Genomic DNA, 18,496 nt, shown 5'->3' with positions numbered 1-18,496 from the left:
GAGAATTTAGTGCTGGAGTAGGAGTTTCGTTTTCTTTAGAGAGAGGGATATTCACCGGGGTTCGGGTGTACTCTGAAGAGATGGGTGTTAGCTGTCGTTTGAAGGACACCGGTGTATCCGTAATCCGAGTGGGAATGGGAAGGTGATTCCACCAGCGTAGAACATTGAATGAAAACATTGTGGAAAGTGACTTTCCGTCTCTCTGCGCTGGCACCACAAGACAGTGCTCTCACCCTAACCGGAGGCTCCTGTGGTTATCACGATGGCTTTACAAGCGGAGGATCTCCTGTTAGCAACTGGGCGGAAACATTCAGATTTGCTTTTACGCACATTCTCAATTGGCTCTCTGCTCACTGGATGATCCACGATACAAGGGCATGGATCTGTCAAATGTCATGACTTGACGTTGTACGAGGATTTGACGAAAAAAATGCCCTGCAAACCTTAAAAAGCAACACCATCCCAGGACAATTCTTTTGATCCCCTTTCAGTGCACTTGCGTTAAAGCCCGCGTGATGCGACACTTTGTCAGTGTTACTGTATCATTCGGACATGGGGGCAGAGAGTTAAAGAATTCAGCCTGAGCGCACTGCCGCAGGCTCGGTTTGTCAGAAGTAGGATTCGAACCCACGCCTCCAGGGGAGACTGCGACCTGAACGCAGCGCCTTAGACCGCTCGGCCATCCTGACATGCAAGCTTGGCAGGAGCTGTCTCCTGGGAGCCACACCGCAGTACCGTGACATGGAATCTGGTGCTTCACAGCTTGCCCAGCTCCGGCTGTCCAGCTCATTGGCGCTGCAGGCAGCTAATCTGTGCTCGCCTCCTGGGGCTGCGCCTAGTTTCAATAGCCAACACTTGACAGCTGTCATTGCTTACGGCCACACCACCCTGAGGGGGCTATAGAGCAAACAGGAAGTGAGTTGGCAGCAGTAAGGAGAGAAAGGCTCTCCCCATTTTGTTTGTCTACCTTTTTGTTTATTGACCTTGAGTGTTTTTGTTTGTTTGTTTTCTTTTTGTCTTTAAAAACCACCTAACAGCAGCATTTTGCTGACTGAAGGGTGGTTATGTAGTGTGTTTTATTTTTAATCATGGACAGATTCCCCGGCAACGACATGGAAATGGAGGGACTTGCAAGAAAGGATAAAGAAAATGGGCTGGATAATAGACGGAGAGGTAAAGAAAATGGACTTGACAACAGACAAAGAGATAAATAAAATGAAGAGCCCGGCCAACGAAGAGGTGAGAAAGGTAAGGATAAGCAAGAGGTACAAAGAAGAGTATGCACAAAGGAAGCAACAGTAACTGTAGAAGTAGAAAATGTAAAAGATGCAAGAAGATTTGATATAACCAAAGCAGTCACGGAGCTGATTGGAGAAGGAAGAATGCTGGCGGTGAGACCCAAACAAACAAAAGGAGTATGAAGTAACAATGGAGACTGAAAATGACACCGAAATTTTAATAGACAATGGATTGACAATTAAAGGAGTGAAATCTGAAGTACGGAGGTTACAAAACAGAGACTATGTTGTTTCGTTCAAGCATCTGCCTGTTTACCTAGCAAATGAAGAAATTTTAAGCAAGCTAGAGAGATGGGGAGTTTTCCCCATATCTAAAATTAAAAGAAGATTGTATCCTGACACAAACATAGAAGATGGAACAAGGTTTGTAAAAAACAGATTTCCGGAAGAGATGGTCTCCTTACCATACAGTACCAAAATCGAGACGGCGGAAGCGCCACAGCACTTTAGAGTCATGCACACCAATCAGGTAAAAACCTGTCGACTATGCATGAGCTCAGAAAATGTGATGAAGGAACGCCCAGAATTCAGGTGCTTCAAATGTGACGAAAGGGGACATTTCGCAAGGACCTGTACAGCTGTGTCGGGCCCGGATTGTAAATTGGCCCTAATACCTGCAGGGAGCTTGTCACGCCGAGTTGGCTTTGTCCGCTCGATTGATCAACGCGTACGTCTTGTTTTATCCTTGCAGGCCTAACTTCGCTGGTGAAAGCACTTGTCGGGTTTCTGTAGTGTAGTGGTCATCACGTTTGCCTAACACGCGAAAGGTCCTCGGTTCGAAACCGAGCAGAAACAGTGCTCTTCTTTTGGCGAGAAAATAATAGCATCCACTGCCGCACCAGCAATGATCGTCGACAGGCACCCAATCAAAAAGGGTTATCAGCTCGATCTGCTTGAAGGTTTCCGTAGTGTAGTGGTTATCACGTTGGCCTCACACGCGAAAGGTCCCCAGTTCGAAACTGGGCGGAAACAACCTCTGGCTTTTATGACAATTGTCAAATCAGGCTTCTGTTGAGTACTGACATTCACTGAAAACATTTTTTCTGCAGAGCGGTGTGAGGCTAGAAGTTTGAATTCAGCTCAGTGTTTACCGCCCCTCGCGGTGTCGCAAACTTGCGTAGAATCTGATTTCTTTTAGCTTTGTGTTGTGCATGAGCAGGTGGCCAGTGCGTTTGCTGGCCCTTGACGGTGCAGACCGTACAAGACAGCTCTATAAAAAAAGACTATAAATACTTGAAGCAGCACTGGCCTATTGGTTTCCGTAGTGTAGTGTTTATCATGTTTGCATTACACGCTAAAGGTCTCCTGTTCGAAACTGGGCGGAAGCATACAATTAGCGGACACTTTTGTCCAAAGCGACATACAATAGTGGAGGTATTCAACAAGACGAGGCAATGCATACGAAAAAGGGCTATATATTCCAAGTAATTTGTTTGTGCTCAGAAAATTTAGTGCTGGAGTAGGAGTTTCGTTTTCTTTAGAGAGAGGGATATTCACCGGGGTTCGGGTGTACTCTGAAGAGATGGGTGTTAGCTGTCGTTTGAAGGACACCGGTGTATCCGTAATCCGAGTGGGAATGGGAAGGTGATTCCACCAGCGTAGAACATTGAATGAAAACATTGTGGAAAGTGACTTTCCGTCTCTCTGCGCTGGCACCACAAGACAGTGCTCTCACCCTAACCGGAGGCTCCTGTGGTTATCACGATGGCTTTACAAGCGGAGGGTCTCCTGTTAGCAACTGGGCGGAAACATTCAGATTTGGTTTTACGCACATTCTCAATTGGCTCTCTGCTCACTGGATGATCCACGATACAAGGGCATGGATCTGTCAAATGTCATGACTTGACGTTGTACGAGGATTTGACGAAAAAAATGCCCTGCAAACCTTAAAAAGCAACACCATCCCAGGACAATTCTTTTGATCCCCTTTCAGTGCACTTGCATTAAAGCCCGCGTGATGCGCCACTTTGTCAGTGTTACTGTATCATTCGGACATGGGGGCAGAGAGTTAAAGAATTCAGCCTGAGCGCACTGCCGCAGGCTCGGTTTGTCAGAAGTGGGATTCGAACCCACGCCTCCAGGGGAGACTGCGACCTGAACGCAGCGCCTTAGACCGCTCGGCCATCCTGACATGCAAGCTTGGCAACGGCCACACCACCCTGAGGGGGCTATAGAGCAAACAGGAAGTGAGTTGGCAGCAGTAAGGAGAGAAAGGCTCTCCCCATTTTGTTTGTCTACCTTTTTGTTTATTGACCTTGAGTGTTTTTGTTTGTTTGTTTTCTTTTTGTCTTTAAAAACCACCTAACAGCAGCATTTTGCTGACTGAAGGGTGGTTATGTAGTGTGTTTTATTTTTAATCATGGACAGATTCCCCGGCAACGACATGGAAATGGAGGGACTTGCAAGAAAGGATAAAGAAAATGGGCTGGATAATAGACGGAGAGGGAAAGAAAATGGACTTGACAACAGACAAAGAGATAAATAAAATGAAGAGCCCGGCCAACGAAGAGGTGAGAAAGGTAAGGATAAGCAAGAGGTACAAAGAAGAGTATGCACAAAGGAAGCAACAGTAACTGTAGAAGTAGAAAATGTAAAAGATGCAAGAAGATTTGATATAACCAAAGCAGTCACGGAGCTGATTGGAGAAGGAAGAATGCTGGCGGTGAGACCCAAACAAACAAAGGGAGTATGAAGTAACAATGGAGACTGAAGATGACACCGAAATTTTAATAGACAATGGATTGACAATTAAAGGAGTGAAATCTGAAGTACGGAGGTTACAAAACAGAGACTATGTTGTTTCGTTCAAGCATCTGCCTGTTTACCTAGCAAATGAAGAAATTTTAAGCAAGCTAGAGAGATGGGGAGTTTTCCCCATATCTAAAATTAAAAGAAGATTGTATCCTGGCACAAACATAGAAGATGGAACAAGGTTTGTAAAAAACAGATTTCCGGAAGAGATGGTCTCCTTACCATACAGTACCAAAATCGAGACGGCGGAAGCGCCACAGCACTTTAGAGTCATGCACACCAATCAGGTAAAAACCTGTCGACTATGCATGAGCTCAGAAAATGTGATGAAGGAATGCCCAGAATTCAGGTGCTTCAAATGTGACGAAAGGGGACATTTCGCAAGGACCTGTACAGCTGTGTCGGGCCCGGATTGTAAATTGGCCCTAATACCTGCAGGGAGCTTGTCACGCTGAGTTGGCTTTGTCCGCTCGATTGACCAACGCGTGCGCCTTGTTTTATCCTTGTTTTATCCTTGTTTTATGGCTCTCTGCTCACTGGATGACCCATGATACTAGGGCGTGGATCTGTCAAATGTCATGACTTGACGTTGTACGAGGATTTGACGAAAAAATTCCCTGCAAACCTTAAACGACAGACGTCTGCAAAAGATTGCAGTTCTTGAAACAAAGTTACCTCTGATCCGAGCAGAAGCGTTCGCTTACTCAATGGCAGAAAAAATGATGACCTTTCACACGGTCTACATTCGTTCTGTCAGTAACAGCGGCCGGCCGGCAAATAAAATTCTGACATTCCACAGGGCACACTCGCTTGGCGGACAAAAGCCACCGGGGGCTCTCTTTGCGTGTTCCTTCACCTGGTCAAACCGCTTTGAGGGGGGACCTTTCGAGTAGTTTTCGGCGTCAGAACAGACTCTTCTAGCGACGTGTGGGCAGGCCTTCCACAGGCGCGCGCGGCTCTACTGAAGCAAAAGAGGCTTGGCAAAGGACGAGGAAGAGAGGGAAGCGCCGCTCCAGCCGGGTCCAACGCTACTGCCTGAACTCTGTCTTGAACCACTGTACTCAGGGGAGAGCGCGAACGCAGTCCCCCACTACCAGAAATTATGACGTCGAGATTCCAACATTTGGGGTATTCGCAGGGGTCAGCGTGGCCGGAGTGCAATGGCCAAGCTTCACCCTGGGTGAACCACCTTCTTGATCATGGTATCTCCCCTGCCAGGTAGGTATGAGTTGCCGGGTGGCGCAAATGGCAGCCGCCGTTTTCTATCGGCCGTACTCCAGGGCGGTGATGCCCAGCAACCGAGCATGGGGAATGGGCCAGCAACCCCTGTCCCCTGACGGCGCTGTACTTGCAGCAGACGTGCCTGTGCCTGCAAACCACTCGCTAGTAACTGTGGCAACGCATGAAGAGTTTGAGCTTCCTCCAGATGCTTGCTTTGTGTTTTGTCATCAGTTGGGGCTGCCAACACATGGATTCCACTGGACGCACTCGATCTGGGGATAACAGACCCTCTATGGGGGGAGGGGAGGGGATCCTCCTGTTCTTTCTTTCTTTTCCTCCATCTGTTTTCTTTCTCTACAGATGTCGTTTTTCTCTGCTTAGTTTCTGATTTGGTCTATTTGGACATGTCGACCTCCTGCTTTGCTGCGGTTCGGACCGCCTTTGCCTAGAGCTCCGTGCTTTGCACTCTTGCCTTGTATATTTTGTGTCCTGTTTTCTTACGTCAGCCTATCAGCACAGTGCTCAAACGACATAGCTTGAAGAACACGACGGGATCTACAAACGTTCCGCAAAAGAACTTCACTGACGAAAGCGGAAGCGCTAACGAAACAACCTCTCGCTGCAAGCACCTTACATTCCTGGGACGGGAAACCACCGACGGCTGGCTGCGAAATTGCCTCTGGTTCAGATTGGTTTAGAACCGTCCCTCTGCCTAAAACGCCACAGACGTCTGCAAAAGATTGCAGTTCTTGAAACAAAGATACCTCTGATCCGAGCAGAAGCGTTCGCTTACTTAATGGGAGATAAAATGATGACCTTTCACACGGTCTGCATTCGTTCCATCAGTAACAGCGGCAGGCCGGCAAATAAAATCCTGACATTCCACAGGGCACACTCGCTTGGCGGACAAAAGCCACCGGGGGCTCTCTTTGCGTGTTCCTTCACCTGGTCAAACCGCTTTGAGGGGGGACCTCTCGAGTAGTTTTCGGCGTCAGAACAGACTCTTCCAGCGACGGGTGGGCAGGCCTTCCACAGGCGCGCGCAGCTCTACTGGAGCAAAAGAGGCTTGGCAAAGGACGAGGAAGAGAGGGAAGCGCCGCTCCAGCCGGGCCCGACGCTACCGCCTGAACTCTGTCTTGAACCACTGTGCTCAGGGGAGAGCGCGAACGCAGTCCCCCACTACCAGAAATTATGCAGTCGAGATTCCCACATTTGGGGAGTTCGCAGACATCTGCCCAGGGAACGTGCAATGGTAACTGTAGACTGTAGACTCTCGTCCAACGAGAAGCCGCGATTGTCTACAGTTTGCTTAGACCCTGGGCTAATCGGAGGGATGCATTGTCTAAAGTTTAAAAACAGGGCCAATCAGCGCTGAGGATTTTCCAAAGTTTCTCTTGCTCTGAATGCTCAATTTATCGGGTCAGAAAGTTCATCTGCTGTCGAGATTAATTCGTATGTTAAAGTGATTTTGTGTGGAAAGTTATTTTTATACTGTTATATTGATGCACAGTATGTTTTGTTCACGACATGTTTGAAATATCTCACTTTTTGAGCAGTATTCGTGACGCTGCGCCTTCAGAAAGTACACCTGTTGTTGAGATTTCGTGTGGTAAGTTATTTTTATACTGTTATATTGATGCACAATATGTTCTGGTTACATCACGTTCAAAGTTTTTCACTCTTTATGCAGCATTTTGTCTTTGTTCGTGAGGCTGCGCTGTCAGCAAGTACACCTGTCATAGTGATTTAGAGCGGTAGGTTATTTTTATCCTGTTCTGATAAACAGTATGTTTTGCTCACATCACATTTAAAATATTTCACTGTGTGTGCAGTATTTTGTCTGTGTGCCTGACGCTGCGCTGTCAGACGTTCATCCATTACAGAGATTTTGTGCGGTAAGTTATTTTTATTGTTACATTAATGCTAAGGTCACATCATGTTTGAAATATCTCATTCTTTGTGCAGTGTTTGGTCTGTGCTGGTGACGCTGTGTCGTCAGAAAGTTCACCTGTCCTAGAGATTTCGTGTTGTAGGTTATTTTTATACTGTGATATTACTTATATGTATATATGGCTGCACAAAACCTGAAAAAGTTTAGCTTATGTATTATTTTCAACGCTCGTGTCGGTTTGATAGCTCCATTCACATAGTAAACAGTTGTTTCATTAAAATATAGCAACCATCATGCTAATAAATAAATATCCCTTCATATACAGCAATATATGTGACCATGACAATTATTATCATTAGTTATTACTATGAGAAGTAAAGAACATTTTAAGATCTTAGCTGGGACAAAACATATGATCCATACCTGTACACAGTAAAATCATCAGAGTAAAATTTACTCAGTTCAGAGAACATTTGGTCCCTCTCTAAATTGAGCAAAATTTACTCAGCAGCAGAGTAAAGTTAATGAGCCGATGATGAGTTTAATTAAGTGATGATTGAGGACTGATGATGAACACCTGCTGTTAATATGCAGAAAAAGAAGAAAAGCAGCAGCAGCTACGCTCATTGCTTACCTGATTGACTTTATTTCTGTCAGATGTTCAAAAAATCCATATGAGACTGTGGCGAGGGGGCGTGGCCGAGAGCCGTGGGAACGGAGTAAGGCCACCGCGTAAGTGGATACACCTGCGGTGCGCACCTGCCTCGGATCCCACGGAAGGAGCTCTGGACCATAAAAGGAGGAACTATGGCAGAGGAAGCCGAGAGAGGACCGGGCCCGGACATATTTTACTTTTGCTTTCAGTTTGACGGCAGTCTTCGTGAGGAGCTGCCGTCCGTTCGTATAGGTTTAGACACGGAGACTGCCGTCCCTGTTATTAATAAATATTTTAAAACTGCGTCGGTTCTCCGCCTCCTTCTTTCTGGCGGCCAAAGGGCCATGAACTTTATTACAGTGGTGCCGAAGCCCGGGAGAAGGAGGGACGCGTTGTCCAGATGCCCTTGCCGCTGAGAGAGGGGCGAGTGTTTGGGAGTTAACCCGAGTGGGGGAGAAACCTGTTCGTCTGCCCAGAGTGCCGGGACGGCCTGAGGCTGGCGAGGAAAGGATCTGCCTGCTGCCGTCTCCCAGCATGGGGAGGAGCAGGAGACGCAGGGCTCACCACCGAAGAAGAAAGTGCTGAAGGGAGCCATCCCACAGAACCCGGGGGAGTTGCCGCGATCCACCATGATGCCAGAGCCTGCATCCATCCACGGAAGCGGAGCAGGAGACCAGAGATGCCGCCAGCCAGCCAGGAGAGCCGCCGCCGGACGCCAGAAGACGGACGGGTGGATAGATTCCTCCACAGGGCTCCCAGCACGTCATCGCATCTCTCAGCTGGTGGAGGACCGAGGGGCAGCATGTCTGGAGAACCGAACCCCAATTTTTTTTTTCTTTTTCCTCTCTCCCCTTTCCTGGTCTACTCTGTCTTTCCTTTTTTTTCATCTCCTGTTCTCTCGGCCCATCTCATATAGGTCTCGCAGGGGCTGTGGCGCCAACCCCCCATTGTCTCCGTAAGGAGCTGCCGTCCCTGTTATTAATAAATATTTTTAAACTGCGTCGGTTCTCCGCCTCCTTCTTCCCGGCGGCCAAAGGGCCGTGAACTTTATTACAGAGACTTATAGTGAAGTCCAGTGTTGTAATGAGAAACTAAATCATTTGGTGATGAACGGTTAGTAATTTCAGGAAGAGAGTTAATACTAGCAAAAAAAGGATTCTAAATTAATATGTTTTATGTTACGGAAGGAAATAGTACGGAGAGATTTGGTGGAAGAAAGAGAGAGTGCAAAATTAAATCAGAGGAGAAAATTATCCGTTATAGGGAGTTCCTCAGCAGAGAGGTCAATGGGTGAAACACCAGAGCAGCAGATGAGGTTGAGGGTGTGTCCTTTAGAGTGTGTGGGAACATTGACATGCTGTTGAAGTCCAAAGCTCTCAAGACAGGATATAAAATCTCTTGTAAGGGAGTTATTAAAATTATCCACATGAATATTAAAATCTCCTAAAACTATAATATTAGGTGAGAGGGTGGTAATATGTGTTAAAAAGCAGCAAAGTCATTTAGAAATTCATTATTTAGTTTGGGTGGACGATAAATTATGGCAACATTTGTAGGTGTGGATCCAGAAAATTTTTAAATCATAGATTCGAATGAAGGAATAATGTGAAAATGTTTTTAAAGGAAAATGAGAAAAATTTTCAAGAATGTGTACTCAAAAATTTCTACATTTGTTTCAGAAACAAAGTGCATAAAAGACCAGTTTCAGAACAATTTTGGAAAAAAATATTTGTGGAAATAGACGAAGAGGGAATCTGGAAGAATTTAAAATGGAAATATTTAGACGCAAAAATTGAAAAGTTGGATTATTTCATCAGACATAATGTTATTTTCACTGAAACAAAACTGGCACAAATTGGAAGCAGTGAGAATGCATTATGCAAAATATGTGGACTGGAAAATGAAGGTATTATGCATTTGTTTTTAAAATGTGTTGAATTTAATACATTTATGGCAAAGTTAAAAGAAAGTATTAAACAAATGATGCCAAGTAAAACAGCAGATTGAGGAGGAGACAGAATGGTATAAAATATTTTTATTTGGTTTTAATTAGGGATGCACCGATATGGATTTTTTGGCCGATACCGATAACCGATAATTCTTCAGACTTGGAGGCCGATAGCCGATATGTATAGGCCGATAATTATAAATATTTTAAATTGTTATATTTTTATACAGCAAACTTCATAAAAGATTGAACTGCTCTTATGAACTGAATAGTCTATACTTGAAGCAAAAAAGCTATGATTTCGAAATTGCAAGGTGATTATAGACCTATATTCACCATTTCACATAAATCATTGCACATTGATTATGATGAAAATAATAGTTTAAATAACAAAATTATATTTATTTAACAAGCAAGTTAAATATACTTAAATAGGATAAAAATTAAAGAGCTAAGGACAGAAACCAGCTCAAATGGTCATGAATAAAATGTGTTACAGTGATGTACACATCTACAAATATGTCATGTCCGAAAAAAAGGCTTTTTAGAGGTGTTTTGACAGTTTAGAGCCACCGTACAAGCAAATAGCTAAATACAGATAATACGTTTTAGTACGTTTAGAAAATACGGCACAGATTTATCCTATTTGGTGTTTTGACATGTTACATGTAGGTGCTGCTTGTCAATCAGACAGCGCTTCTGCGCTCATTCTTGCCGTCAATCGCGGAAAAATGATCGATGAATAGTTTGATAAACCACTGAGAGTTTAACTCAACTGTAGAGGCAGAGTTGCCATCAGAGTCAGATTTTGATACAAAGCCTGCATTGAGCTGACTTTATGACAAACACAGAGCAGAATATAAAGAGCCCCTTTGACTGAACTCACCTCTCCCCCGTGCTACAGTGTGTGTGTGTGTGTGTGTGTGTGCGCGGTGACAGCTCTCACGTGAACTTGTTATAGTCAATATGAATATTCCAATCAAACTGAATACTATCTTACATCAACAACACATGACCAGCAACGCGTTGATAATAACAAATAATAAGATTACAAACAACCATTATGTTTACACGTGTTGTAAAATGTGCGAGTCCTTTAACAGGACTGGGCTGCAGTTTGGGGTGTGAGTGAAGCGGAGGAAGAGGGAGAGAGAAAAGAGGAGCGTTTTTTTCGCAATGAGACCATTTTCTGTGATGTTCCCTCTTTGGTGACTTACTTGTTGTACCACACGGAAAGTAATAAATATTTTAGACCAAGTTACACGTGTCCTCTTTCATTCACCAGCTGCAACTAAAAGAGTTAACCCTGAAAAGAACATTATTCGGCCCTGGAGTAATAAGTGAATCTCCCCTGATATCTCTAACACAACAAAGAGACAGAGCAGGAAAGGTTTCCACATGTAATATTTTTCCTGAGGCGATTTAAAGCAAAATACACAGTGACACTCAATCAAGCATATCTACAATGACAAGGAACGTGGTTACTTACTGAGTTATTAATGCACAGCAAGCCACGCGAAGAAAGGACAGACTTAGAGGGAATAATCAGTGTGAGGAGAGATCCATTATATTGCACTGGGCAAGTCTGAACAAGTTCAGCCCACGCGTGCGCGAGGCAGGCAGGTCTGTACAATTACATAATTTATTGGCTTAAAGATATCGGCCTAATTATGACATCGGATCGATAATGATAATCTTAAAAATAGCATTTATCGGACGATAACGATATGGGCGCCGATATATCGTGCATCCCTAGTTTTAATGGAAGTAAAACAAGAATTGCCTATTTGTTTTTATCAGTTGCAAGAACTGTAATTTGAGAAAGGAGAAACATTGTTAAAAATAAACATGCTAAAATGGAGTTATGGACAATGTATAAAAGAAACTGGAAAACTATATTAAAACTGTGGAACAATATTTTAGAATGGAAGAAAAAGAGACTGAATTTTACAAAACGTTTATGTTGAATACTCCTTATATTATGTACACACTAGGTGGTTTGAAAATAGATTTGCCAGAATGATTATGCTTGTTGTTTTCCTGTTTTGAAACCAACATAATGTCATAAGGAATGTTTGTAAATGATATTTTAATATGCTTCTGAACTGATGTTTTGAAAAAAACAACAACATATACTTGGATCGATACAGAGAAGATTAGCATGGCCCCTACGCGAAGGAACCTGATGGATCTTCTCTGTCCCCACCCTGTGGCCCCCAGCAGCCCTCTCGACGTCACATGGCCTTAGACTGCAGAGTAGTGACCCCTGAACCCCATTGGTGTCACCTGTGGCTTTGAAGGGTGCTCATGCTTGTTGAAATTAAACAAATTACCCAACATGGTAAAAAATCAAAGGCGGGAACTGGCATAATTAGCCATGTGCTTTCTGGGGTATGACAGGTGCATATTAATTAGCCATGTGCTGTAGACTGCTCTCATTGTATATCATTTATTACATAATTTGAAAAAGAAAATCCATTTTAAATGAATTGAGTAACATATAATAATAAGTATTATAATTGTATGTTTATTTGCAACATAACTAAATATAGCTTTTTTGAATTGCATGTCAGTTAGATAAAATGTTTTTATAATCAGGACCTTATATTTTACACCTTTTAAGAAATAAAATATTTTAATAGTTCAATAATAAACATACTGAAATATTGACTTTTAAATGTTTTAGAATTTTGTCAATTATATTGACCGCAATGTTCAGGTAACTTATTTATTAATATTAAATAACACATAATAAAATATTTAAACAACTGATTAAACTAAATGTAGTACCTAAAATATTAGGTTGTAGGATATAAGAAATATTATATTAAAATACTTTCAAATTTAAATTTCAGGCATTGATATTTAAATAGGTTTGTCATTTTTTTAAAGTTTAATAAATTATTTAAAAATTCAATTAAATATATTTTAAAATATTTCATTTACATCAATGTTTACAGTTATATTTACATATACACATATTTTTAGGTGTTACTGCATTTACATTGAACATTTACTTAAGTTTAATTTACAATATAATTTTATACCATTTTATTTTAACTGTTAGCTAAACTACAGTTTATAACTTGTTTATTAATAATATACAGAACCCTAATATTACCATCCTTTAAATTACACAATGATAACATTAAAGCAACCACATGAATATGTGTACGCAGTGTATTTTTGGAAGTTTAATTTTATCCTTCAACTCTTGTTTGCAATAAATGAATAGAAAAAAATGATGTAAAGTGTAATATAAATATTGTGTAAAGTTATTCAAGTCACAACAGATAACCCACTCTTGGGACACTGTAGCTACTAAACAAATATCTTTAAAAAAGCTGAAATGTACACAGAGATTAGAAATAAAATAAAAAAAATGTTTATTTACACAAAATATATAAGTATTTATTACTTAACATATTAGGGCAGTGCAATATAGCGTAAAATTATTTTATTAATCACAACAGTTTACGCAATATTTTTTTAAAAATCCCAAACGTATGATGAATTATTATTTTATAAACTACCTTCCCAGTAGTTGCTGCTCGGCTATTTGCTAGAGCAGCTCAAAGCTTAACGCAGAGCTGAAAATAAACACTAATAGCAGAAGTTAAGAAGAAAAAAGAAAATGACAACAGCCAATCAGAGTCAGAATATCTTGCTTATTTGTTTAAAAAAAATGATGTTTGCATCTTTACAGTGTTTTTAGACTTAGACTTAATTTTTAGAATTAGTTATTTGCATCTGAACAATATCTTTTAACTGTTTAATATTATTAAATAAATGATTTAATAACACAGATAAAAAATGCATTTTTGTAGGGAAATGTTATCTTAGAAATAATAGCATTTTCTATGCTATCATAAAGCCCTACAACTTGTACATGTATATTTATATTTGTTTTATACAACATAAACATTTATCTTGCTTAGTTGTTTTAAAGACTAATTGTTTGCACCTTGACAGTGTTATTAGACTTATAATTTTTAGAATTAGAGTTAATTGCATCTGAACAATATCTTTTAACCACTCAATATTATTAAGTAAATTATTTAATAACACAGAAAAAAAATGCATTTTTCTAGGGAAATGTTATTTTAGAAATAATCGCGTTTTTCTATGCTATCATAAAGCCCTAAAACATATACATGTATATATCTATTTTTTTGTCAAATAAAATAAACATTTACAACAAAGCTTGTCGTCTTTATAGTCTGTTTTGTCTCCTTTTTAACTTCCTCTATCCACTGCACCGCTTTATAAATCGCGCTTCCTGGAGGTACCGCCCAGCGGCCAATCGGAGCGCACGTTCAGTGGAACTTTCTCAAAGAGCCAACGGCACGCTACAAAACATGACCAAATTCGGAAGCACGCTTTGTGGAACTTTGCGTGGACCAATCCTGAGCCAGACGTCGGGCCAATCAGGAAGAAGGGAAAGTGGAACTGTGGAACGGGAAGGGAACCGAAGATTCTCCCGCAAGAGGCGCAAGGATGACACGCAAATCCGTGAAACGCTCCATATTGCTTTTTTTAGTGCGTGGGTAAAGGTACAGAAATGAAAAAAGACAAAAGGCTTTTCACGATTCCAAATGGTGCATGAGGATGGGTTTAGCAAATGGTGGGAGGTGCTGCTGGGTCAACTGGAAAGTCTACATGCATGGTGAAAACGAATGTGGGATGCTTTGATCGTTTGTTTTGTTGTGCAACCAATGCACTTCCAAAGCCTTTGCTTTAGTGGGACTTTGCCATAGGCTAACCTGACACTCTAATTTCCCCTGTCTTTCAACTTGGTGACCTACACTGTAAAAAATTGCTGTTAAAAAACGGTCAGATTCTACGGTAAAATAATGTTTTTTCACTAAAACAGTAATATTCTGTTAAAAACAGTGCTTTCTGGGTAACATTTTTGTTTTCGAGAAAGTAACCAACTGCAGAAAACTGTGAGCTAACAGAGTTCAGATTCGATGTTTTGAAGTCTGTGTTTAAAATCACACTTTGTGTCCTTGTTCACTATTCCATACACTAGTTAACTAATATAGTTCACCTGACAGTTTTAATGAACACTAATGAGTGAATTCAGACACTGATGAACACCTGCTGTTAATAATCATAATTACTGAAGAAAATAAACAAGAAACGCAAACAGTGACTTGAGTTACAACATTAAATCAAATCACATAAAATAAAACAGCTTCAGTCTCAGCAGAGGATCATTAAACAACTCCACAAACAACAGCAGACACACACTTATTACTGACTGATTTGACTTCCATACTATTCTCATTGAGATCCAACAGAAATTAAGGTGTTTTTTGTGTCACCGTAATGGGGCTGGTTTAGTTGGGCTCTTCACCCTTGAACTTATTAAATCAGACTCTCCAATTACTATAATAAAGAGTTAACAAAGTGTTTGTATTATAGCAATAAAGTTGGGAAGTCAATAAATAGAGAAATCTATTTGTCTGAAATAAGTTCTGATAAATGTTTTGGTATAAATCTGGAAGAAGGGCCACATGCAATAGATTTTATGCTTAATTGCAGATATTAATTTAATTAATGAGAAATGGAATCAGAAAAGATACCTCTGTAATTACTTAACAGTTAAGAAATTACATACAAAAACAGTTCAATTATGACAAATACACACTCAGACCTAATGAATCTGACCTTGTATCTCAACAATGGTTACAATTCAAATGTTTCATGCTGCAATGCATGCTGGGAGTGGCACGGTACAAATATCCCAGCATGCATTGCGGTGTAAATAAATGTTGTATGATGGTCTAACAGTTTTCTTTATTTGTGTTTGATTCTGCTGTTGTTTATGTTTAGACTTTCAGTTGCCTGTTTGTAAGTTAAACTGTTAATTTTGTTAGTTGTCACCATTATTGAGGTTCATATGCTGATTATTGATGTCTCTTTGAGTGCTATTTACACCATAGAGCAGTGTTATTGTCCAAGATATTCTTAAAAACTTCCAGAAATCATTGCCATATATAGACATATAATGTAAAACAATAGATTTAACATTGAATAGGAGCAGTAAATTTTATTATACTAAATGAGAACAGACTCTGCCATTTAATAGCCACATGAACATCACCAGATCTTATTTAGGTTTTTGGCTGACTTGCCACAACAAAGAAGCTTTTTAAACAAAGTTCTTAACAATTGCAGCAGCCAAGATATATAAATGTTAAAAGTGACAGGGCTAAGAGCCCAACTAAAGCAAACTCTGTTCTCCATGATGGTGACGTAAAACTTTCACTTTTTTTCTCAAGAACTTTAGTAGATGTTATACAAAAATACATGTATTAAGTAATAAGTGTAGCTGGTGATGATGTTTGTAGAGTTGTTTAATCATCCGCTGATCATTTAAATGATTTAATCATGTGTTGTTCTTCAGGTTATTTCATTATAAAGCTGTGACTAAAGTTTTGTATGTTCTGTTCTTGTTTTCTCCCTTCAGTATTTCTTCATTTATTCATTGTTAATCCTCAATTATCATTTAATTAGTCAGTTAATTAATGAATTTACTTCAGCTTTGCTACATGTTTCTTAAACACTCAGTAGTGTGGACACTTCAATTAAAACTGAAGTATTTGCTCTGGGGTTTAAAGTGTTAAAGGTGTGAGAGGTAAAAACACAGTGTAAAATGTATTTTAACAGTAATATACTGTTAATTTAAACTACGGAAGTAGACTGTAAAAAAACAGTAGATTGCTGGCAACCACAGCTGCCAGTAGATTACCGTTAAAACAAGGAAAAAACAGTATTTTACTGTAAAACCTGAAGCTAATTTCTTCTGTATGTCTCCGTTGTGGAGGAGAGTAGAGCCAGTGTATGAGTTAAAGATGAACAATGAACTGCTGATGTTATTCTGCATGTTTCTTTATTTAAAGATAGCGGCTGTTTAGTTGCTGATGCAGTCAGAATCTCTCTGGTGATTCCAGATTTACATGTATGTGTGCTGTTGTGAAAAATAAGACATTAGAGTTAAACCAAACTTTTCTAATTAACTAAAATAAGTTATCATTATAAGTATGCTTCTAAGCATATATAGCACATTACTTCATAAACTCATTCAGCAGTTGACCAAGTTGAGGCAGTTGCTTTCAGTGAGCAAAATGAGTTCACTTGAGTATTGTGTAAATCAATGTAGTCCATGTATTTTTACAGCAACATACTGTAAAATAACAGTACATTGCTGGCAACTGCAGCTGGCAGTATTTTACTGTTTTTTAACGGGACAATTTTTAACAATGTAGTATTCAACGTTACTGTAATGGTTATTCATTTAAACCAACTTGTTATAAAAATACTTAGTTTGCAATTGTTGTCCGAATTAATCTGCAACAAAATCTGTTATTACAGTACAAATCTTGAATGGTATAAGGGCTCTGATTGGCCATAGTGTTCATTGTAACTCGGAACATGATTGGCTGCCGTAACAAAGAATAGGGTGAATCTTGGTTCCAGCTCGGGACGTGATTGGCCAGCATGACCAAGAATTAATAAAAACCTTGGTTCCAACTCAGAACGTGATTGGCCGGTGTAACCAAGAATAACCACAACTTACAGGTGACAGTATGCGCCACTGGCCCAGTCTGCACTGTGTGGCATATTTGCCGACGTATAACAGAGACTGAAACATTGCTCACACTTGTCTGAGGTGGTCATTTTGACTGCAATCTTGTTTTAGGTTGGCACTTTGTTTTTGAATATTGTCTGCTTTTCGAATGCGTATCTGTGCTGCAGTAGAACGCCTTAGCCTCACAGCAAACATTTTGGTTTACAAGCTGTCACTGCTGTCTTTCTGACTTTCTGAGACTTTCTCTTCTCCAGGAGGAGGTTGCAAACGTTAGAGTTATTTTTGTCAGAGCAGCTGCAGCACACCTGGGTGGAGGCCCACAGCTAGACTTGAGGCCCACAGCTAGACTTGAGGCCAATCTTCACGCAGACCTTCCCTGGTGGTCTAGTGGTTAGGATTCGGCGCTCTCACCGCCGCGGCCCGGGTTCGATTCCCGGTCAGGGAACTTCCTTTTCACCTCCATGCTGAACTTTGAGGAGTGGTTAACTCACTTGCCGAAGGCAAGAAAGCGGCTCAGAGCGCAAAAGATGTCCTTCGAGCCGGAGTCGAACCAGCGACCTAAGGATTGCCATCATCTCACCTACAGTCCTCCGCTCTACCAACTGAGCTATCGAAGGCTTACGGGTCAGTTCCACAACCACATCCTATAAGGTAGCTGCTGGCCAAAAAGGACAGAAGCAAAAGCACTCAAGCCTTCCCATACCGGGAGTCGAACCCGGGCCGCCTGGGTGAAAACCAGGAATCCTAACCGCTAGACCATATGGGAACTGCCACTCTTGAAACCCAGTCTTGGCACAAACTCCAGTTCATTCTGATCGCTGGCACGTCCCTGCTCCGCTTGCACAAGTGCCACTCATACACTTAGGCACTCTCTTATACACAGTTTCTTGGTTTCCGTAACCGAGAATCTTCTGATCCGGAGTCATAAGCGCTAACCTTTGTGCCACCGTCACTCTGTTCAGCACTTTGTTAGCACATTGCTTGAAGCAAGGACAAGGCTCTGTCAACCCGGAGTTCCTTCACCACACATTCTGCTTTGTTTTTATGGCAAGAGGTTGTGTGGATGGGATGCTCTTACAGGATTCCTGACAGTCCCTCCATAGAAGACCTGAGATCCAGGGTCGGAGACTCTCTC

At 41.1% G+C, this 18,496-nt stretch overlaps 2 protein-coding genes, 6 non-coding genes and 1 pseudogene across 10 annotated transcripts in view; 5 read left to right on the top strand and 4 right to left on the bottom strand.

Moving 5' to 3' along the window:
* Positions 1 to 18,496, top strand: part of LOC137490940 (uncharacterized) — a 627,578-nt gene that overhangs the window by 221,046 nt on the left and 388,036 nt on the right. The window lies entirely within an intron of this gene.
* LOC137490961 (protein NLRC3-like) overlaps positions 1 to 18,496 on the top strand; it is a 372,316-nt gene that overhangs the window by 269,638 nt on the left and 84,182 nt on the right. The gene's annotated exons all lie outside the window — the stretch shown is intronic.
* On the top strand, positions 2,198 to 2,270 carry trnav-cac (transfer RNA valine (anticodon CAC)). The gene has a single exon. It is a non-coding gene; the product is annotated as a tRNA-Val (tRNA).
* Positions 3,347 to 3,429, bottom strand: trnal-cag (transfer RNA leucine (anticodon CAG)). Its single transcript has one exon. It is a non-coding gene; the product is annotated as a tRNA-Leu (tRNA).
* Positions 5,112 to 5,275, bottom strand: LOC137494470 (U1 spliceosomal RNA). Its single transcript, XR_015486843.1, has one exon. It is a non-coding gene; the product is annotated as a U1 spliceosomal RNA (small nuclear RNA).
* Positions 11,874 to 11,944, top strand: LOC137495130 (U6 spliceosomal RNA; annotated as a pseudogene).
* trnae-cuc (transfer RNA glutamic acid (anticodon CUC)) lies at positions 17,735 to 17,806 on the top strand. Its single transcript has one exon. It is a non-coding gene; the product is annotated as a tRNA-Glu (tRNA).
* trnay-gua (transfer RNA tyrosine (anticodon GUA)) lies at positions 17,892 to 17,978 on the bottom strand. Its single transcript is given in 2 exon segments — positions 17,892 to 17,927; positions 17,942 to 17,978. It is a non-coding gene; the product is annotated as a tRNA-Tyr (tRNA).
* trnae-uuc (transfer RNA glutamic acid (anticodon UUC)) lies at positions 18,056 to 18,127 on the bottom strand. Its single transcript has one exon. It is a non-coding gene; the product is annotated as a tRNA-Glu (tRNA).

The sequence above is a fragment of the Danio rerio genome, chromosome 4 (genome assembly GCF_052040795.2).
Source record: "Danio rerio strain M-AB ecotype USA chromosome 4, GRCz13ab, whole genome shotgun sequence".
Classification (NCBI taxonomy): Eukaryota; Metazoa; Chordata; class Actinopteri; order Cypriniformes; family Danionidae; genus Danio; species Danio rerio.
This window is presented reverse-complemented; position numbering and strand designations above follow the sequence as displayed.